The following is a 24,890-nucleotide window of genomic DNA, read 5'->3' as shown; positions in this document are numbered from 1 at the left end:
AGTTAGGGGTAGAAGTGATCCCGAGGCATACTTGGAATGGGAAAAAGGTGTAGTTAATTTTTTATTACCATAACCATACGGACGATAAGGAGGTGAAGATTGCTATGTGAGAATTCACTGATTACACCATCACTTGGTGGGATAAGTGGTTACTTCACGGCATCAGAATTGAGAGAGGCCTATCAATACTTGGGATGAATTGAAGGCGGTGATGAGGAAGCAGTTTGTTCCTAGTCATTATTTTAGGGAGCTCCATCAAAAATTGAAAAATTTATTTAAGGGGTCGAAGATCGTAGAAGATTATCATAAGGAGGTAGAGATCTTAATGATTAGAGCGAAGGTAGAGGAAGATCGGGAGGCTACCATGGATAGGTTCTTGAATGGGTTGAATAAGGAGATTGTTAATGTGTTGGAGTTGCAACATTATGTGGAGTTAGAGTATATGTTACATGTAGCCATGAAGGTGGAAAAACAGTTGAAGAGAAAGGGACAACGAAGCAGCCGGTAAATACTTCGTCTTCTAACCCAAATTGAAAGTCGAAGTGGGATAACAATAAAGGAGATGGACCAGGTTTTAAGAGTATGATTGAATTGCTAAAGGGAAAGGGTGGGAGTGCTAGGAAAACCATAACCAAGATAGATTTACAATAATCAGGAGCAGAGATATTAAGTGTTTTAGGTGCTTGGGGTTAGGACATATCGCTTCTTAGTGTCTGAACAAACGAGCGATGGTGTTTAGGGACAATGGAGATGTGATAAGTGAGAGTGAAAGTGAATATGATGACATGCTGGAGTTAGAGGAAATTAACGATGGGGAGAAAGTGAAATATACTGTAGGAGAGTTGTTAGTCACGAGGCGAGCCCTTAACGTTCAAATCAAGGCGGATGACTTGGAGCAACAGCGAAAAAATATATTCCACACTCGATGTCATGTTAATGATAAGGTGTGTAGTTTGATCATCAATGGTAGGAGTTGTACAAATGTGGCTAGCACAACTTTGGTGGAGAAATTGGGATTAACTCTATTAGAACACCCTAGGCCTTATGGGCTTCAATGGTTGAATGATTGTGGAGAAATCAAGGCAGATATGAGGGTTTTGATAAATTTCTCAATTGGGAGTTATCGTGATGAAATGTATGTGATGTGGTACATATGCATGCGGGACATATGTTGTTGGGATGACCATAGCAATACGACAGAAAGGTTGGATTATGATGGATACAAAAAATCAATACAACTTTGTCAAGGATGGGAGGTCCATTACCCTTGCACCATTAACACCTGCAAATGTGTATGAAGACCAAATTAAATTAAAAAATGAAGAAAAGAGGAGAGCAAGAGAGCTAGAGAAAAAGAGAGAAAATAATGAAACAATTAGTAAGAAAGAAAATAGTAAAGGGGCGAGCCGAGAAAAAAAGAAAATGGAGCCCCAAGAGCAAAAAAAAAAAAAAATCTTCTGAGGGGGGGAGCGGAGAAAAAAAAAAAATGGTGGCCCAAGAGAAAAAAAAAAAAAAAAGAGTCTTCTGAGAAGAGAGAAAAGTTAAGAGCGAATTTCTTTGCAAAAGAGAGTGAGTTGAGGAAAGCGACAGTCGAGAGGCGGGAAATAATTTTGTTGGTCTACAAAAAGTCACTCCTCAATTTTGATAAATCTTACCGATCCCTCCCCAATTTGGCTAAGTCTTTATTGCAGGAGTTTGAGGATAAATTTCTCGAGGATGTACCACCCATTCAAAGTATTGAACACCAGATCGACTTCATACCTAGAGCTGTCATTCCAAATCGACCAGCTTATTGGAGCAATCCCGATGAGACAAAGGAACTTTAGAGGCAAGTTGAGGAGTTAATAAGCAAGGGTTATGTCAGGGAGAGCATGAGTCCGTGTGTTGTACTAGTTCTGTTAGTAAAAAGAAAGATGGAACATGGTGGATATGCATAGATTGTAAAGCCATCAATAACATAATGGTAAAGTATCGTCACCCTATTCCTAGGTTAGATGATATGCTTGATGAATTATATGGTGCATGCATATTTAGTAAAACTGATCATAAGAGTGGTTACCACCAAATTCGGATGAGAGAATGTGATGAGTGGAAAACTGCATTTAAGACTAAATATGGATTGTATGAGTGGTTGGTAATGTCATTTGGACTCACCAGTATTGATGCAGGGCAGGAGGCCGATAGCTTATTTCAATGAGAAATTGAGTGGAGCTGCTCTTAACTACCCTACGTATGACAGGGAGTTGTACTCGCTTGTCCGAGCTTTGGAGACTTGGCAGCATTACTGTGGCCTAAAGAGTTTGTAATACACACTGATCATGAGTCTCTCAACATTTGTGGGGGCAAAGAAAATTGAACAAGAGGCATGCAAGGTGGATAGAATTTATAGAAACATTCTCCTACATCATTCGCTATAAGAAAGGTAAAGATAATATAGTGGCAGATGCTTTGTCTCATAGGTATGTGTTGCTAACTTCTCTTAGTTCTAAATTGCTTGGTTTTGAGCAAATTAAAGATATGTACGTGAATGACTTGGATTTTTTTGATGCGTATAAATCATGTGATAAGGGGACTATAGGCAACTTCGTTAGGCATGAGGGGTACTTATTTTGTGGGCATACGTTGTGTGTTCCTAAGTGTTCGATGCGAGAATTGCTAGTAAGGGTGGATTGATGGGACACTTTGGGTTAAGAAGACTTTGGAAATGTTAGGGGAGCATTTTTATTGGCCTAAGATGAAAAGTGATGTTGAACGGATTTGTAGCCAATGTATAAATTGTAAGGGGCTAAATCTAAGTTTTTACCTCAAGGGTTGTACACACTGTTACCTACTCCTAGCAAACCTTGGGTTGATATTTCAATGGATTTTGTTTTGGGTTTACTTAGGACCAAGAACGGATGGGATTCTATTTTGGTGGTGGTAGATAGGTTTAGTAAGATGGCACATTTCATACCGTGTCATAAAATTGATGATGCCACTCACATAGTAGATTTGTTCTTTCAAGAAAAAAAGTGCATTTGCATGCGGTCCCTAGGAGTATCATGTCAAACAGGGATGTAAAATTCTTGAGTCATTTTTGGCAGATTTTGTAGGGTAAGTTAGGCACGAAATTGTTATTTTCCACAACATGTCACCCACAAACTGATGGGAAAACTGAGGTGGTCAATAGGACCATGGCTTAATTATTACGCACTATGATAAATAAAAACTTGGAAGAGTTAAAAGTGTCTACATTTTGTTGAATTTACATATAATAGAGTTGTATACTCTACAACTTCATTTTCACCTTTTGAAATCGTTTATACTTTTAATCCACTAACTCTCTTGGATTTGTTACCTTTACTTGTGAATGAACGAGATAGCTTGGATGGTAAGAGAAAAGCTGAGTTGGTTAAGTCACTGCATGAGAAGGTAAAGATGCAAATTATAGAAAGGAGTAAGCTTATTGCGTCAAAGATGAACAAAGGAAGAAAGCGCATGACATTTGAACAAGGTGATTGGGTCTAGGTACATTTCAGAAAGAAGCATTTTCCAAAGCAGAAAAAGTCTAAGTTGCAGCCACGGTGAGATTGTCCATTTTAAGTCATCGAAAATATCAACGGTAACATACACAAAGTGGATCTTCGAAGTGAGTAAAATGTTTCAGCTACATTTAATGTGTCTTATCTCTCTCTTTTTTATGCAGGTACGATTCAAGGACAAATTCTTTTGAAGAGAGGGGGGATGATATGATCCAAGATGCGGGAGTCACGAAGGTAAGTCTGAATCAAGGCCCGTTGATTATCGAAGAAGGTCCGATGACGCGATCGAGAGCGAAACGAGTTAAAGAGGTGATGGGGATGCTCATCAAAGTCACTATTGATAACACCACGTTTGGGATGCAAAATGGAGCAAGTTTCATGTTGGGGTCGAAGGCCGAAGAGATATGGATCAACGTGGACGATATGGAAAATGAGCAATGTGGATTAGAATGGGCATAACTTTTAGCTCGGGTGTTGGATTTTCTCCCATTAGTATAATTCAGAATCGTCACAAAATTTTGCACAAGAAGGAAGATGTTTTCAAAAATTAACTATATGATCACATAGCTTAAAATCCATGCGACTGCATAGGCTATTACCAAGATAAAATTGAGGCTGACTATTTGTTTTATGCGCTACATTAATTTATACTATGTGACTGCATGGTACAAATTTCTGGACGCATTTTCAATTTTTGATAACTAATCTAGTTTCCATAAAATTTGATTTTAATTATTATTTTTTGGTATTTGGAGCATATTTCCGTCCAAGATGATATTTTTAGGGTTGGTATAAATAATTTCTCATATTGATTGTAAGAACAACTTTTGACATTATTGAGAATTAATTTGAGAGGCAATTCTTGCTTTCCAATCTTTGTTCTTCTTAGAACAATTTTCGAACTTATCAAGGTGCTTCCTTATGGCATTCAAAATCTGAGTGTGAGTCTTTGGTTGCGTGATCAAGAGGTTCTTCATATTACTATTATTATGGGGTTGCTTGGTTCGTCATCTTGGGATTCAAATCTATAAACCGGTGTTAATTCTTGGCTTTCCTGGGGTTCAACAATCTTTTGTGGGTTCGTTAGTGATCGTGCTAGCCAGGTTCGCATCACCCAGCATCTTTAATAGGATTGGCCCTGAGGAGCCTAGGAATAGACCAGACTTACAACTACTTTTTATATTAAGGCTCCTTAAACAAATTTAGGGTCATGGATTTCAGAATGACAGCAGGTCTAATAGGCCAAAAGTAGTTCGTTAGAGATTGTTTATGAATTAAGCAGGAACTTTTCCACCACCTCGACATCAAGCAAGGGCCTCCCAACAACCTAGATACCGAGTTAGGAAGGACGACTCGAATGAACCATATAGGTCTTATGAGCTTGATAATGATGATGATAACAATCTTTCCTTCTCAAAGGAGCTATGGGATGATCGTGTCCAAGTTGATTCATGCCCCTTGAAATTTCCTTGTTTGAAGGAAGAGACAGCCTAGCAATACACCTTAAAAACTACAAAACTCACATTAGGTTGAGAAGTACTTCACCAGCACTAAAATGGAAAGCCTTCTACTTAACTCTTACTGAAACAACTAAAATATAGTATTGTAAAATACTAGCATGGAGTATGAAAACTTGGTTTGATCCCAAAAAGATGTTCTTGAACCATTACTATCCAAAAAGGATGAAAAACCTCTCGTTCAACGTCTCCAACATGAGGTAATTGGGTGAACAAATGTTAAAAACTACCTGGCCCACTTTACTGATCAGATGACCTACTGTGAATAGGTCACTAATAGAAAAGCCTTATTCGCCTTAAGAGGGGCCTCAACATGAACATCTTCTTGTAGAGGGATAAATGAAATAAGAACCCCAACACCTATGATGCATTGGTGGAAATGATTAGAGGTAAAATCATCAATGAAAAAATGATTGTTCCGCAATAGGGCTTCCATGGGGCTCCTACTCTCTCAAAGCCACAGAGGAAAAGCCCTTATATCTCATTTCGTAAACCAAAAATGGACTCAAGTTGGGAATACAATCACATCTACCTCAGGCCGAACGCTTGCTGCAACCATACTGATTACATACCAGCCGTAACCTCTAAAGAGGTTAGACCTATTGGTTATAAAGTACCGAGAGCTATCCCAAGGCAAGCAACCCTTCTAAGTGGTAGAGGCAAAGACAATTAGCCTAGGAATAGGCCCTATAATAATACACGGCTCCACTACACCTATCATCAAGCTTATAGCCATGATATAAGTGACTGTAGAGATATAACACAACCTACGGAGAGAAATAATCCCGTAAGTCTATGAGAGGTGATCTCTCCCACCAATGACAACAGGATTCCAAGGAAAAAAATATCCTTATGGTAGAGATTGGTAAACATCTTCAAATGGCTATTCCTTACATAGTATTCCTTGTGTAGACAATAGGTCAACTTAGCATGAAATATTAGGAAGACCTGGCCTAAGAGAGCTATGGACCATCAATTTCATCCATCATCCTGCATAAATTTTCGCATGAAACATGGCATTGCTATAGTTAGAGTTGTTCGAATGAGAGCTAAAAGATGTTACTTGAATTTCCTAAGGAAAGCTGAGCCCTACAATGTCAACATGGTGTTGTCTGACATCAAAATTATTGACATCCTTAAAGAAGGACAGACCACTGAATAAAGAGAAGACATCGAAATAATTAATTTTCCTGAAGAAGGGGTTATATATAATGAGTTGGACCATCATATGATAGAGTTTGATGGTCAAATTGCTCCACTCAAAGAGATGGAGAGTTTTTTGGTGACCTTTAAGGTCCGGCTAAATTACTAAAAGTTGAAAGAGGTCACCCACTAGAACTGAAAGAAAAGCTTAAGAGAATCCTATGCAAGAACTTCGATACTTTTACTTGAAGGCGTAAAGATAATGTTGGAATTGACCCTGTGGGTCATTGCCACCATCTCAAAGTTGATCCTAAGGTTGTCTTGCATAGATGAAAGAGAAGATTAAAGAGGTATGAGACCTTGAAAGAAGAGGTTGTGAAGCTAATAACCAATGGCTTCATCATAGATGCCCTTTATATAAAAATGGATTTTTCATCCAACATGTGTAGGGTCTATATAAAATTTTTCAACCTTAACAAAGCTTGACATCTGTATTGTTAAAGGTAATCCATCTAGGTCGAATAATACTAGAACCACCTGACAATAGCTCACTAACAAGAAAATTGATAACCTCATTGACAAAATAATTGAAGTATACATAAATAACATACTTGTGAAGAGCCTCAAAATAAAGGATCATATCAACAACCTAGATGTTACTCTCCAAATTCTAAGGACGTACAGGATGATGTTAAACCACTTTAAGATCGCCTTTAAAAATTCCTTTATATGGTCAACCAAAGAGGTGTTGATACCAATCTTGAAACTATCAAAGCCTTGATAGAGATGAGGTCCCCAAAAACCTGAAAATTTGTAGAGCCTTGAGTTACGTTGTCCTATATACTATTGATAAATGCCTTCCTTTATTCAAAGTTCTTAAATGGAAAAAAAATTCAGTGGAATAATGAGTGCGAAGAGGCCATCAATTCAATTCTTATAAGTGAAGAAAGCAATTACCAACTGCCCATTTATTATTTGAGTAAATTCTTCCTACAATTGGAGGTCCACTACCTAGACATCGAGAAGCTCATCCTCTCTCTTATTATCATTTTCAAGAAAGTTGAGACCATCTTCTATGCCCAAAACTTACAAATACTAGCAAACTTTCCGATTAAATGAGTATTTAAGTAGTCAGATGATTATGAGAAGTTGATGAACTGGGCTATGGAGCTGGGTAAGTTTGACATTGTCTTTGAGCAAAGGACCTTTATCAAGCATCAAGCCCTTGTAGACTTTATAGTTGAGTTCACTAATGTCCCTGAATCAAGGAAACAACGGAACCAGTTGAGCCTTCCATTTAGAGCCTCTTCAAAAATGGTTCCTTTAGAGAGACATGCTTCAGGATAAGTGTGATCTTATTAAGCTTGAAAGGCTACAAGCTTAATTGTGCAATGAGGCTCGAATTCAAGGCATCCAACAATGTTGCTCAATATAAGGCTATCCTAGCTGGCCTCAGATTAGCTAAGGAGATGCTAGTGAAGAGGCTTCTTGTAAATAGTGATTCTCAACAAGTAGTGAGCTAAGTAAATGGCAACATCACCTCAAAAGACAAAGGCTGCAGGCATATCTCAAATAGGTTGTGGACCTCCTCCCATCTTTTGAAATGATTAAATTAGCACAAGTTGGCACTTAAAAATATTCATCCTGATGTACTATCCAAGCTAGCCAGTAGTAAAGATTTTAAGCTGCTAAAGATTGTGCCCACTAAGAACCTTGATAGATCTTTTATCTCAAATGGGAAAAAGTGATATGGATTGAAGGCATTCCATTAAGGATATAAACTATTATAGATTTCCTTTAAGAACAAGTCCTACCTAACAACAAGGATGCAACCCACAAACTTAGATGAAGAGTTTCACATTTCATCCTCCAAGATGATGTGATACACAAAATATGCTTTTCTTCACCCCACCTTAAATTAGTAGGAGGAGAAAAGACAACTTATGTCATCTTGAAAATTCATGAAGGTGCATGTGGTAACCACATCGAAAATCCCACACTTTTAAAAGAGTACTTAGGCAAGGATATTACTAGCTAACCTTGGAAAAAAATGCACTACAAATGAGTGCCAACATTTCTCGACCATTCAAAGGCAACCATCCCAAGAGCTTACATTTGTTTCTAGTCTTGTCCATTTGCTCAGCAGGGAACTGGTCTCATAGGCCCTCTACTGAAAGAAAGAGGCAGTGTAAGCTATACAAATATCGCCATTAATTACTTCACAAAGTTGGTAGAAGCCAATCATCCGGCCAAGATTACTGAAGGCAACACCTCCATATTCCTTTGAAAGAACATCATGTGTTGGTTCGACATTCCTTACTGAATTGTATCAGATATAGGGCACAATTTGACAACTAGAAGGCCAGGACCTATGAGGAATTAGGAATTAGGAAACACTTCTCAACACCTTACTAACCTCAAGCAAATAGTCAAGAAGAAACCGTCAAAAAGACTATCAATTATACCCTGAAAATGAAACTTGATGCTTCTAAAGGAGCCTGGGTTACAAAGCTTCCTCAAGTCCTATAGGTTACTCGCATTACAAGCCAAGCTGCTACTTGAAAAATTCCTCTCTATGGCCTATAGAATTGAAGCTATGAGTTCAATTATGGTAGATTGTTTTCACCCCATTGCTTATATTTCAATGAAATATCTAAAAATGAGTTGAAGAGATATAAACTTGACTTTCTTGAAGAAAGGAAAGATAATTTACAAGTGACACTTGCATCTTATCAACAAAAAATAACTCGCTACTACAATGCCAAAGTAAAGAAAATTTAAGTTCACACAAGCGACCTTATGTTAAGGAAGGTCTTCCTCTTTTCAAAAGAACTAGGCGTAGGTATATTAGGTCCCGATTGGGAAGGGTCTTATTGCATTAATGAAGAACTATGATTTGACACTTACAAAATTAAAGACCTAGATGAAAAGGCACAACCCTATCTATGGAACATAAAGCACTTAAGAAGGTACTATCAATGAACAATGCTCAACTGGATGCTCTTTCTCAACCCATACAATTACTTTCATTGAATATTAATAAATTTTAGCAATACAAGTTCTCCTTATTTTCCTTCTACGGATGAATCATCCACCGTAGAAAAATTCCTTGCATGGAAAAGGCACCCCATACAAAAAAGTCAAACCGCTTCAATAAGAAAAGCGTAAAGTACCCCCATAAAAAGCCTAACTTGATAACTACGAGGTAAACCCCTTTATAGATAAACCATCCACCATGAAAGAAGCCCTTGCATGAAAGAGTAATCCATATCTAAAAAAGTTGAATTGCTTTCAAAAGAAAAGATGGGAAACACCCACAGGGGTCCCCCTTGATACCTACAAGGCGAAGTCTTCCATGAAAAGCTACCCTATGGAAGAAAATCAAACTAATTCGAAAAGAAAGATACGACGCACCCCATAGGGGGGCCATCTAGATACCTATAAAGTGAAGCCTTCCATTGATGAGCCATTTACATGGAAAAGCCATTGCATGGAAGAATTACCTCCACGCAAGGAAATTGAACTACTTTCAAAAGGAAAGGTATGAAGCACCCCACATGCAACCCACTTTGATACCTATGAAATGAAGGCTTACTTTACTTAAAAGTTATATTAGATTGGTTAGTGGAACCCATTATACTTAGAAATTATTTCAAGATAAAAATTTTCTAGATGGCCTGGTCGAGCCCATATAAAAGATTTGTATGAAAGAACGATTTAGTTCAGAATATTGTGGTTCAATTACGCAGTCTTGTGTAGTTTATCATTAAGTCCAGGATATATTATTTGGTGAGGCATCGTTATTTAGTAAGACATTTATACTAATAAAAAAATAATAAAAGTGAAAACGCAAAAGGTTGTTAAAAATAAAGCATTTAATTCATTCAAAAGAAAGCTTTCAAGGCCGAGGCAAAGCACATTAGAATTTACATATTACTAAGATTGAAGGTAAAGCTTAAGTCCTAGGAAGAACAGTCATTTCCAGGGCCTACTGATCTTCAGCACCAGGGTTACCGCTAAATCAACTACAGGGTCATCCCTTGGAGTGGCAGGCTCATCTACAATGAACTCTTTCTTTAGAGCTAATAGGTCCGCCTCAGGATGAAGCTTACCTAAGTTCAAAATTTAGCGTTATCATAGGCTGGTTCTTCACCAACAGGCTCCTCCTCATGCAAGGGCCTTACATGAGTTCAAAATTTAGCCTCATAAGGTCATCCACATGCAAAGATCTCGCCTACGTTCAAAATTTAGCCTCATCACATGCTATTTCTTCACCAGCAGGCTTGTCTTCATGCAATGACCTCTCCTAAGTCCAAAATTCAACCTTATCACATGATGCTTCGTCACCAATAGGCTTGCCCTCATGAAAGGGTATCACCAAAGTTCAAAATTCAGCCTTATCACAAGATGCTTCTTCACTAATAGGCTCATCCTCATCTAAGAGTCACCTAAGTTCAAAATTCAGCCTTATCATAGGTTGCTTCTTCACCAATAGGCTCATCTTCATGCAAGGACTTCGCCTAAAAACAAGTTTGCAAGCTACCATATTACTCTTTGTAAGTCCACACATGATATTAATAACCATGTTTTGACTTGAAAAAGTCGATCCATGCACAAAGGCCAAACCTTCATGGAGGAGATGAGACAGTTAGAGGTACTACAGTAGATCTTCCATAAAAGATTTTCTATGAATGATTGATGTGATAACTCTTCGTAGAAGTTGCTCTACTAAATTAATAGGTCTAGTCTAGTCCCAACAACATAGGCCATAGAGCTACAAACAATTAGAATATTAAATGTGCTTGATCCTATAATTGATTGAATGGCGTCTATAATAAGGCACCTCAATCATTAGGATGAGGCCATTTGTGCATTCATCCAACAGTTATTATTTACTCTCCTCTGCTATAAAAGCTCATACATTCTTAAACTATAATTTTGATCTCTCTCATTATTTCTCTATGCTCTCCCGAACTCAAACCCCCTTTTGCCTAGTGGCTTATGTCTTTAACACATCTCACACTCAAATACTTACTTATGCATAGACTAACTTAACAGTTAGAGTGCTTGAGATCGCCTTCCCCACCGCCGGAGAAGGTCACTTGTTCTAACGATTTGTCCAAGTGTACAACAAAAGGCTTGCGTGAACTTGACAGGTGTTGGAATTTGTTGACCACGTCACCCTTACAAAAATCTAGGTGAGCAATTCTATCAAAAAATTTTGTATTTGATTATGGCAGTGTGATTTGAGCTTATTTATGTATTTTGACTCTATGTTTAATCATGTCATATAAGAATATACATATCATTCCTCTCAAGAGAACATTTTTAGGATCAAAAGGTTGATGTTTTCTAAATAAAAAAGGTGAAAATTGATGTGAAATAATTGTGACCTAGAAGCTGACACATCTTCACTACATTCTTGAAAAGCTCTGATACCATTTGAAAGTTACTAGTTTGACCCCAAAGTCACTACAGCAGGTGAATAGGTGAAAACTGCGAAATTAAATTATCAATTAACGGCAACATGTTACTTGTTAATTGTTCTAGATGTTCAGTCAATTTATCCTATGTTGAACTACCACATTTTGTAATATGAAACAATAAAGAACATAAGAATTGTTGATAGAAAAACCCAACTGTGTAAAAATTTCGGAACAAAGTCAGTAACCTCTACTATAGATAATATGAACTTTCAGTATGATCTAGCCTAGTAAACCCACTAGACTTACTGATCTAATTCCTACAATCTCTAAGATCCATTGGATTGTGCTTCACTCAACATGTTCCCGCTATTCTGGAATTGTTTATCTCCTGTAGATCACCAAGAACACCTTGTTCTTATGCTCATCCTGTGCTTCTGGTCCAACTCCCTCAATTTTCAACAATCTCTGAAAATTCTTGAAAAAGTACCTTCCAGTATGTATATAGGAAGTAGGTGTTATGGATTATATGAATTTGATGTTATCCCAAAGTGTGGTTGAATGAATTCAGGAATCAAAGTATTAATGAAAGGCTAGAATGTGTTATTGATCTGGGAATGATGTTATGGATGAAACACATAATGAACAATCACACCAAAATTCATGTCAGGCTTGGCTATATATAGTAGAAGGTATTTAGATAGCATGGGTTGGATAAAACTCTTGACAAAAAGCGAACTAGGGTTTTACATGTAACACCATCACTCGAGCGCGGCTAGAGACAAGCAAGGGACAATGTTTTTGTTTTTTCTACTTGAGTATCAGATAGGCAATAAGCTAACATAAATTCGTGACTCTTTTTTTCTTGTTCCAAACTCGAACCCTAATTTACCTATTTCATCTACACAACATTTCAATTGGCTTCTTAACTGTTATAACTTTTCATATTAGTCCTTTTGTCTAAAAAATTTCCGATATAATAAAATTCTAACAATTTTGTATTAACCTAGTGTATCAGTTGAAAATAAATAGGAAAAAAAAGACAAAATTTGTCGAATCGGAAGGAAAAAAAACAACTCCCTCAGGATGACTTTCTGTATAGTGTAAACCATAAGAGAGACAATTTGCATGCATGCATGAATGGATTGAACATTATGTGGAATCTCACTAAGAATCTATAATTGATGAACATTTATATCTTAGATCTTTATCTTAAAAAGTTAGCCTTATTCAAAATTGATCTAAATATTTACATGTTAGTTATAATTTCAATATTTAATCGACATGTGAATTATTTTTAAAAGGTCCCCACAATATGGTAATAATTTAACAACATTAATCTTGAAATCCATGCTCAATAGAGTTGTTAAATGATTTGAATTGTTTGTTTGGGCTTAATTAGCTCGAATATCATCTTATATCTCGAGTTCAATCCTACAAGTTCAACGCCATTATAAGTATTAGCTCAAGTTCTTGAATGTTAGTAATAATTTCGATATTTACTCAATATACCTTTTTATTTGTATTTCTATCTCCATTATTAGACACACACTTACAATCTCAGAAACTTCTTTCTATATAAAATTATGCTTAATGAATGACATAAAGGAGAATTGAGCAATACTAAACAATCTATGCTAAAATTTGTCTATTGTTAGCGCATATTCTTACGGTATTGAATGTAAAGAATTTCAAACTCAAAAAATGGGCTAGACTTAATATTGGGTCACGGGACTCTATAGATTACCAAGAACGATAGCACAAATACTTATATGTTTATTTTTCTAATCATTAACTAATTAGAAAATTATTCCTTAACATGCATTGAAGACGGTAGTATGTTTGAGCACATCAATCTAGAAATCTGAATACTCATTTGTGCTAAAGACCGAATTGTTTTATTTAACTTTATAATAACATTTTAAGTTTTGAGACTTAAATTAATAAGAAGTAAATTTTAGGGTAGAAATTAAGTCAACTTGTTATTTTGTTTGTAATTCTGCTACATGTATATAATAGGTTAACATAATAGTTTACATACACATGATATGGTAAGATATGATTGGATCAGAATTTCTCCAACTAAATAAAAAGTAAAATAAAAAATTTCTCCACTCTTTGTTTAACACATCATCTTTATGCAAACCACCATGTAACTATTTGTGTATAAGTAACATTATTCTTTTTTTTTCATTTTTCTTTTTTGTTTTTCACCCCTTACTTCTTGTATCCTAGACCAGATAACTTTTATGGCAATTCAGCCATAGACCAGCAATAAATTTGTCACATAGCCAATTGCCTTTTGAAAACCAACGTTTTTAATATTTTTTGGAATTATCATATAAGTTAGTTTTCTCGTTCTTGGTGATGGTATTAAAACGTCAATACATGTAGACATCTTATCTCTCAATACATGTTAATATTGACACGTTTTATGTGGATTAAAGAAACCATAGTCCATATAGTATCTAGCCCCTGTTTGATTCCCATCAAAATAAAATTCCTTATTTCTTATACATATCTTCAACTATATATTCACACGATAAAATATTTTACACGTAAACCAATTTATATTTTTTTTTTATTTAGACACATATTAAAAGATCATTATTTAAAATACATTTTCACCAGATTCCTCTTTATAATGTTGTCAAATGAGACCTAGTTATGCCCATTAAACGTTGAACAAGCCAAAATATTTTAGTTTAGTCTAGGTCCCTGTTTGATATAGATTAAAATCTGATTTTTAGTTTATTTTGATAACTGTTAATGAAATGTGTAATTAAAATTAATTGTTATCTTTGACTTGAAATTTTTATGAAATTTCAATCTATACCAAATAAGGGCTAGATATTCTTTGATTTTCCATTATTGGATCAATAACTTTTAGGGAAACAAAATGCGTAAATATAACATTTTAAGTGTAATTTCTTCTAATTTTATAACATGTTATAAAGTAGTTGGATAATTTATAAAATAGACACAACTGAAATGATGAGCTTAAAAAAATATGATAAGGTAAGTATTAATTATAAAAGGCATAATTGGCGCACAATCACTTAGCACTCTTGCATAGCTCATAGATAAATTTAAATTTTAGTTTGTAAATGAATAACCCGAATTTTTATGTCTCCTGGCAAATGATCAAAATGTATGAGATTTGAAAGTGAAAAAATATATTTACATATTATTAAGAGACACCAGATGTACTACAGAATTACAGAATTTGCCCAATTCATTTTTACATTATTATCATCTCTCCCTTTGACTTCTCACAGAAAATTAGTAGATACGGAAATTATATGTGTCTTTGCAATCAAGAAACCTTATTTGTTACTTTCTTTCTTGGAATGGACTTCAGTGTATCTTAGAAAGCGATTCGCCTGAAGTTCCATTTGCACGCCATAATCAGGCCATGTGAGGTATAATACGGTTAAAGAAATAGATGTTTTTACGTTAGCAACAATAGCTAAAGCTTATGGAATTATTGATCTTGTAACAGTTGAATGCAAATAAGATAAATTTTCTAAAAATCCATGATTTGAGATTTTATCTCCAAGTTTAATATTCTATTAAATAAAAATAATTCATAAAGACACTGTAACGCAATATTTAGAGGTTACACAAAAACTTTCCAACAAAAAGTTATGGAATCGAAATTTAGTCTTTCATGACATACGACGAAAAGCAATAATGAAAAAAAGACTGTGATACTAGAATGAATGGACATCATAAAAATAAAAATCGAAAATTTCCTGTAGGGTTTTCACTATTCTTTATACAAGACAATGAGAAATCCTCAGATGTGTCATTTTGTACACTGGACCATTAAGGTTGGGACCATTGAGGATACTAGAAGAGTTTTTATGTTTTACTTGAAAGGTGTGGATATACTGTGAATAAGATATCCTATCAATATCAAAATTAATTTATGTACTGGGCAAGTAGACAATGGAGTGGGGGACATGCCTCTTCAATGTATATGGGGCGACATGCCTCTTCAATGTATATGAGGCTTGCTTGTAATATTGAAATATCATATTAAGCCTGAAGACTGAGAATGTAAGGAATTTGTTGCAGATTGCTTATATAAATGGAACGACATTTAAGCTATGTTTGGTACTCTAGATCGGATATGGTTAGATGAATCGAGATATGTCATTTCATACTCTTTATTTTTCTTATTTATGTTCAACTCGGTCTAATTAATCGAACAAAATTTGCACCCCCAACAATAATTAACATTCTATCCTTTCATTATTGTCTTGCATGGTGTATAAAGATACCCTCAAGGGGTGAGGGCAAACAATCATATCTTATCTAATTTACATTTGAATGTTTGTAAATGACAGCAAAAACAAATTTGTATCTTATTACAATTAATCCTAAAATATCTACATATACATTGAAATGATAGTTTGTACGTTGGACTTTTTTACTAAATAAGTTAAAATGAGTATCATATAAATGTTTAGTCAGTGGTCCTGCTGTCACGTTGTCTAGTACGATAAAAATGACCACATGATATATGAATAACTTTTTGAGAAATAGTGACAGCTATGTCTCCTTTACTCCCTTAATTTTTTATTTACAAGGTTGTCAAATTTAATTGAACAACATTCTATCCTTTCATTTATCAATCTCCTTAGTACGATAAAGGAGATTTAAACTCGCTATCTGTCAAAATATTTGACTTCACCAATGTTACTTTTATTGATAATACTTCTTTCAAATATAAATCATTTCAAGGATTTTTAAGGGGTTCATATATTTGTCAAGATTTTGTATGTTTCCGACCCAATTACTTTAGTTATCGTGTATTGCCCTTTCCAATATTTGGGCCTAGCAACCCCGAACCCATATCATTGTCTGAGATGAAGGGTTTCTTTAATACCAAGTTCCCTAATTTTAAATTCAATCTGTGAACCTTGGCATTAAACTTAAATTATTTCTATTGACGCCATGACTTCGACACTGTATGCTAAAGAGGAAGGAGTTAATCAAGTGGCAGTCGTCGTAGAGGTGCGGTATTCCATAGAATTTGTTGTAGTTCATAAACCTATAATCCTTTTGCAGAATCAAGTCTCCTCTTTAATATGATGTTCAATGTTTTGTTTACCGCTTCTACTTATTTGTTGATTTGGGGATAATGCGGAATGGAGAAAAGTTTATGAAATCCCAATTCCTCGTACATAGATCTCAACTTCGTCCCTCGGAACTTTATACCGATATCTATTTTAGTAGAGTTCGATTCTCAACTTTGTCCCTCGGAACTTTATACCGATATCTATTTTGGTAGAGTTCGATACTGTTGACACACAAAAAGGTTAGCCCAAGTCGAATAGCCCAAGGAATGAAGTCCAACTGAAAGATCCCCAAAATCAAATAGCCCAAAAGAACGACTCAATTAGGCAATGCAGGATAAAGGTCCAAATAGGGAAGCTCATGAATACGGTAATACCATCGCCAAGGTTGCAAGTCGCCCAAGATTTGAGCGAACGAATTGCCATGTAGTCGCCCAGAGTTGTGACCCTACTCTCGTCCAAACATTCGATTCGCCCATCATCTTAACAAACATAAGATGTTATGGTTATCCAAAAGAGCAGTTAATGAAGCAGTTATTGGATAGTCCTATCACGTCCCACAATTCAAGGAATTCAATTGAAGACGGTTGAACGACAAAAAGTAATGGCAGCAGTTAGAGAAGGCAGTTCCATGACAAGTTGGCCACTACGAGGAAAGTGGACAGTTATAGAGCGACCAAGCAGTTTTCAAGCGGTTGATCACGAAGAGATCATCCAGGGAGTATAAAATGAAGAAAAGACAGAGAGCAAAAGACCCCGAATCAAACACTCTCAAATAGAGAATATGTAACTTTAAATTTCTTATTTTAGATTTAAACACTTCTTTATCAGTAACTCGTGTGCTTGCGCCCCTTGGAGGCATTCTATTTTTATTTTCCAATTGTAAAGTCATTGCAAATAAAAACACCCATTTTTGGGACTTTGCCTTAAGAGGTTTGTCCCTTACACAATCGTCTGATCCCTTTTTAATTGTTAGCGACTAATCCCGAGCGAAACAATTTGGCACACCCGGTGGGACAGTGGTGTTTGGTGTTGAAGATACAAAAGGTAAAACAATATGCCTCAGAGATCCGATAAGGAAGTAGCAAGTCAAAGAGGAATCCAGTCTGTGATCGAGCGATATGAGGAGCAGCATAGCTCTTCACGAACAGATGGATAGAATCAGAGTAGTAACAGTCGTTACGAATCAATGGCAGAGTTGAGTCCTCGAACTATGCGTGCACTACTTGGAGAACTCACACAAAATGTCGTTGAACAAATAAATCTTCGAAATATTCATAATATGGAAAGATTTACCCATAATGGGAATGCACATTATGACAACATGGTCAAACAACTGAATACTTTGAATGAAATAATGAATAAGTTAGTAGGTCAAATTTGTCAACCAGTTATGCCTCTTACAAACCACTTTCAAATTAGGACAATTGTGGGACATAACCCACCAGTCCTAAATCCAAGTCAAGGGGTAGATCCACATTTCGGTCCTTCTACTTCAAACCAAGGGGATGGTGTAATGCCAAATCAGAATAATGGTAGTGGTACGCCTAACTTAAATGTAAGAGATAATATCCTAAATAACGGGCAGAATACCCCACGTGTTAATGAGGGAATAAATGTTCAGGCTAATGGTAACAATGGCCCAAATCATGGTAACTTTATTCCTAATCAAGGACCAAATATCAGGCCTCAAGCAAATCAACCGGTCAACCAACCTGTAGGGATTCCATATGACCCCAACGTCATGTTGAGGAATCAGATTATGGAAATCGTACAGGACCAGATGGCTTTTGGGGTACGTCCTGTCATTAGGCCAACTTACACAAAACCATATCCTGATTGGATAGACCAAGCATATCCATGCCCTAGAGGGTATAAAGTGCCAGAATTCTCACTATTTACCGGTTTAGGGGAGGTGTCTACTCTAGAACACATAGAACGATTCACACTGCAAAGTGGTAATGTAACTAATTATCATAAAATGAGGCTTTTCCCTAGTTCATTAACAGGAGTAGCTTTCTCCTAGTTCATCAATTTGCCAGCAAATTCTGTTCAAACATGGCAACAATTGGAACAATTATTCCACGCTCAGTTTTATAAGACTGAGTCTGAAATTACTTTGGCCGATTTGGCGAACCTACGTCAAATGCCGAACGAATGGGCAGAAGGTTTCCTCCAAAGGTTCAAGATAGCAAGAAGTAAACGTTTTGTACCTCTACCCAAAAAAGAGTTTGTCAAAATTACTCAAGGTTGTTTGAGCTTTGATTTGAAAAAGAAATTCCAAGACAATAAATTTCCTGACTTTTTCCAATTGAGCGCAAACGTGATTAGGTATGAACAATTGACAAGAGAAGAAGAGCAGATAAAAAATTCTAGCAAGGGGACTTATTATAGAGACCCAAATTCTGATGTTCATACCATCAATAACGAGTCATACGATCAGACCGAAATGTGTTTGGCCGAATTAGTCAAAGGAGACACGTATACTTGTCCTACAATGGCTAAGCCTAAACCATCGGGCAAGGATGAGCCTATGAAAGATGAAAACGTAAAAGCTAGAACGTTCTCGTTCGATGTAACCAAAACTGGCCTTATATTTGATAAATTATATAAGGACAAGCAGATAAAGCTGAGCGATAAGTATAAATTGCCAAACCCTGAACAAATTAAGGGTAAAAAATACTATAAGTGGCATAATGCATGATCACATTGACTAACAATTGTTTGGTTTTTCGCCATGTATTACGAGATGCCATTGAATCAGGATGAATTACGTTCAATGATAAGAAGAAGATGGCGATGGATGAAAATCCTTTTCCACAGCCACTTGAAGTGAATATGGTGACGTCTGGTTTCAAAAACAAGTCGCCAAAATTCAAATTGATTATAGATGATGGAGAAGAACACCCTGGACCACATCCCAGTGTCTTTCGAGCGTATTAAAGGGAAGGGGCCAAAAAAGGATGAAGACGTCTTATGTGCAAGATGTAAAAGAGAAGTGAGTGGGAATACGGAGAAACCAGGGATATGGCAGCATCCCCATCACCCTACTTTCTTCCCAAATGCTCAGCCTGGTAGAGGACGAGGTACATCGTTCTATGAGGTACCGCCTTTTGAGAGGCAGTTCAGGCTAGTAAATAATGGGAGAACATTCAGGCCGCAACCTCGCCGACCAAATGTATGGCATTCGTTCCAGTATAATGCAGGAAAGGCGATACCCTTAAACGAGATGACTAGAACCCAACAAAGCATTTCCAACAAAATTATGGACGATTGATGAGGCAACAACAGGGTGTGCCACGTCCTAAGGCGCCTAAACTACTCGAGGTAGCCAATCAAAATGTTCTCAAAGATATTGAAGAGACTGGTACAGATGAATCAATGAAAGAGGTGCCAGAAATATCTTCTGGGAGATCGAAATTTGAGCGAGACAGAAGAGATAGAGAAGATCCAGATCAGTCCCTTACTATTCAGTTTGGTACGTTACCTCCTGTTGTGGCTAATAACTATTTACTAGCCAATGATTTCAAGAATAAAGAGAAAGAAGAAGAAGAAGAAAGAGAGGATAACAAAGGAGAAGCATGTGTGCTGAAATATGAAGAAGGCCAAACTTCTAGAGAGGCCTACAATGGTGAGGAAGATGATGGTATGACAGACATTGAAGAGAAAATCGACTTAGAAGCAGAAAGAAGAAGGAGAGGAGTATCGTACAATATTCTGTTGAAGCAACTACATCGAGAGGGAGTTCATGAAGTAGATTTATTGGGAGAACCATCTGGGCGTTCTTTCAATTTTTACGTGCTGTACGGGATGCCCAAAAGTAAGAAGAGAGTGTCTCGCTCTGAAAAGTATGGATCACCTCCAAGAATAATGTCTCCTCCCACAGGTTGGGTAACTGAAGAGGAAGCATCAAAAAATAGTAAAAAGGAAATTCAGGAGACAGAGGCTCAGTGCAATATGCTGCACGTTGACTTATCACAAAAGGATAACTCAACAGAGGACAAGCAGGAAGTAGAAATAGAGGCTGCCGAAAAGGTTATTTTTAAACGGTCAGCCATGAAATTGACTAAACACTTGAGGCCGTTGTACGTTAAAACTCTAGTTAACGGCATACCTGTGGCAAAAGTGCTTGTCGATAATGGAGCAGCTATAAACACCATTCCATCTAGGATGATGAGGAAATTTACAAAGACAGAAGGGGATATAATTCCAACAGAAGTCATCCTTACAAGTTTCAATGGAGGAGCAACTGCAGCTAAGAGAGTTATGCCATTGGACATAACTATAGGTACAACTACTAGGACCACAGTCTTCTTTGTAATAGATGGTCCTACTAGTTACAACGTGTTACTAGAAAGAGATTGGATACACGAAAGTCGTTGTATACCCTCATCGCTCCATCAATGCCTGGTTTTTTGGAATAACAAGGGTGAAGCAGAGGTGGTGCAGGCCGATCATAGGCCTTTTGTTGTAGAAGCAAACTCAATGGAAAAGTTCATGTACGAAGGAAACTATGGACCTGTCAGGGTAGTCCAAAATGGGAAAGAAACTCAGATTGTCGCGCAGAGTGAAGAGCCATTTTCAGTGGACGCACTCACTAAAATGTTCAGTCAGATGAGGCCAAATATAGTGGCCCTAGAAGAGCCAATAATTGGCAAAAGAATAATCAAGGAGTCCTGAATGAGTTCGAAGCAACAAAAGCAAATAGCCGATATTCAGGCCTTCAAAGCCAAATTAATGGCTTTCAATAAAGAATGCAAAGACAAGACGAAAGAAGAGGCAGCCTTGAAAGCGTTGAAAGACAAATTAGCAATATTCGAATTAGAACAAAGTATTGGCCGAGAAGTCAACAAGGAGGATTGTTTAGGAGAAGAAGTGCTTACAAGGGAGCTGGATGATGAAGTAATGCGGATCATCAAGCCTGGATACGCTCAAGCACAAGACCCTCTGATTAAAGTAAATATTGACAATGAAGGAGAAGATCGTCCAACATTCATCCCAAATGCTCGATCAAGAGGTTAGTGATAAATTAGTCACTTTGTTAAAGGAGTATAAAGATTGTTTTGCTTGAGAATATGAACAAATGCCTAGTTTAGATAGAGACTTGGTGGAACATAGATTACCAACTAAACCTAATTTTAAACCTCATAGGCAACCTCCCAGACGTTTTGCTCCTAATGTACTCCCTGAGATTAAGAAAGAGATAGAGCGATTATTAAAAGCAGGCTTTATTAGAACAGCCAGGTATGTCGAATGGTTGTCCAATATCATGCTAGCACTAAAAAAGAATGGTAAACTAAGGGTGTGCATAGATTTTAGGAATTTAAACATAGCCACACCCAAAGATGAGTATCCAATGCCCACGATAGATTCTTTAGTAGACTCAACTACCAGAATAGCTGAGGAAGACATACACAAAACTGCCTTTAGATGTCCTGGGTCTCTAGGATGTTTTGAATGGGTAGTCATGCCTTTCGGCCTGAAAAATGCAGGAGCAATTTATCAAAGGGCAATGAATTTAATTTTCCATAATTTGATAGGTAAGTTTGTTGAAGTGAATGTAGATGATATAGTGGTCAAATCCATTAAAAAAGAGGACCATTTCGAACAGTTAAGATGTTCATTTGAGCGAATGAAGCAATATAAGCTAAAGTTGAATCCCTTGAAATGTGCATTTGGTGTTAATGCAGGGAACTTTCTTGGTTTCTTGGTACACAAAAGAGGGATTGAACTTGATAAAAATAGAGCGAAAGCCATTTTAGAGGACAAACCACCTAGCAACAAAAAAGAATTGCAAAGGTTTCTAGGCCAAGTAAACTTTTTAAGACACTTTATTTCTAACTGTGCAGGGCGAACTAAAGTCTTTTCGCCACTTTTAAAGTTGAAAAATCAGGATGAATTCGTCTGAAAAGAGGAACATCAAAAGGCTTTTGAAAGCCTGAAGACATATTTATCAAGTCCACCAGTGTTGGTGTCGCCAATCCAAGGACGGCTAATGAAAGTGTATATATCGGCTGAAAAAGAATCAATATCTGGAATGGTCGCGCAAGAAGACCAATTTGGTGAAGAGAGGGTGATTTACTACTTGAATAGACGGTTGACAAAATGTGAATGTAATTACTCTGCTATCGAAAAATCATGTCTTGCATTGCATTTCACATGTACAAAATTAAAGGCTTATTTACGGCCCGTAACCGTTTATTTGATTTCTAGAGTAAATTTGATTAAGTATATGTTCTCTCGCCCTATTTTACACCAAATGGTAGTCCTTTGGACGTTAGCTTTAGCAGAATTCGAAATACAATACATACCTCAAAAGGCAGTCAAAAATCAGGCTTTGGCTAACTTTCTAACCGATCACCCATGCCTTGACATGCCTGAAGAAATTGAATTAGAAATCAATTCGTTAGAGCTAAAACCTTGGGTGTTGTATTTCGATGGGTCAAAAACCTCTAAAGGTGCAGGAGTAGGAGTAGCATTGATAAATCCTTTAGAAATTTACTACAAGTTCGCATTCACTTTGGATAGGATGTGCACCAACAATCAGGCCGAATATGAAGCCTTAATCGTGGGCCTAGAACTAATGATAGATATGGGGAATGTAAACATTGGAGGCGATTCTCAATTGGTAATTCACCAACTGATTGGTGATTTTAAATGCCAAAGTGATTCCATCATGAGTCAATATGAAATCGCCCAAGAGTTATTAGAAGAATTCGACCAAGTAGAACTTCAATGCGTTAATAGGATATACAATGACGTGGCAAATGAGTTAGCCCAGATGGCCTCAGGGTACTCAAAGGTTTTAAATTGGAAGTCTACTTGTGAATATGGAACAATATTGCCCGTGATCCAAAGAAGGACGAGAAGGATTGAACTTCATTGCATACAAGATGAAGATACAATGGATTGGAGGGTAGAAATTAAGGAGTTCCTTAAAGAACCTAATAAAAGAGATAGTAGAAAAATGAAGTTGCGTTTGCTAAACTATGCACTGATAGATGAAGAGTTGTTCAAGAAACACTCTGATGATATACTACTAAAATGTGTAAGTTTGCAAGAAACCAGGACGATCGTGGCTGAAGTGCATGAAAGGATATGTGGAGCTCATCAAGCTGGTCAAAGGATGAGATGGTTCATTATTAGGAGTGGATAATTTTGGCCAAAAATGGGAGAATTATGCGTTTAGTATGCAAAGAGTTGTTTAGCATGTCAAAAGCATGGTCCAATACAAATGGCGCCAGCACGAGAGATAGCGCCTATTATTAAACCTTGGTCGTTCAAAGGTTGGGCGATAGACATGATAGGGAAGATTTATCCCCATCATCCAAGCAACATACTTTTGTTATAGTTGCAACCGATTATTTCACTAAGTGGGTAAAGGCGGTACCTTTAAAGGAGATCACCCAGAAAAATGTCATAGAATTTATCCGTGATCACATCATTTATAGATTTGGAATTCCACAAACTTTGACGGTAGATCACGAGACATCTTTAAATGGGGATCAAGTGAATAAATTTTTGAGCGAGTTTGGAGTTAAATTAGTAAACTCCACACCATATTATGCTCAATCCAACGGGCAAGCAGAATCTTCAAATAAGATTCTAAAAAATATCATAAGGAAAATGATAGATGAAAATGTCAGAAATTGGCACGAATGTCTGAACAAAGCCTTATGGGCTTATAGGACGTCGCCTCGATCAAGTACTAAAATTACTCATTTCCAACTTACTTATGGACAGGATGTCGTTTTGCTTATGAAAATCAACGTGCAATCGATCAGAGTGTGTTTGCAACATAAGTTAAGTGATGATGAGTATACCGAATCACAAGTTCAAAACTTATTAGAGTTGGACGAATTAAAGTTAGACGTCCTAGATAGATTGCAAGTTCAAAAACGAAGAATGGATAAATTTTATAATAAAAAAGTTATAGCCAAGTCGTTCAGCTTGGGCGAACTGGTTTGGAAAATAGTACTCGCTTTAGATAGCAAAGATCCAAAGTATGGAAAATGGTCTCCCAATTGAGAAGGACCATATAAAGTGAATAATGTATTGCCTAATGGAGCCTATCATTTGGAAGATTTAGATGGCACCAAGCACATGAGGTTCATTAATGACAAATATTTGAAAAAGTATGTTCCTTCCTTATGGGAAAGTAAACAAATAAAAGCGTAACCAAATCGCATTGAACGATCGTAG

Source organism: Olea europaea, chromosome 9 (genome assembly GCF_002742605.1).
Source record: "Olea europaea var. sylvestris chromosome 9, O_europaea_v1, whole genome shotgun sequence".
In the NCBI taxonomy this organism is placed as follows: domain Eukaryota; kingdom Viridiplantae; phylum Streptophyta; class Magnoliopsida; order Lamiales; family Oleaceae; genus Olea; species Olea europaea.
This window is presented reverse-complemented; position numbering follows the sequence as displayed.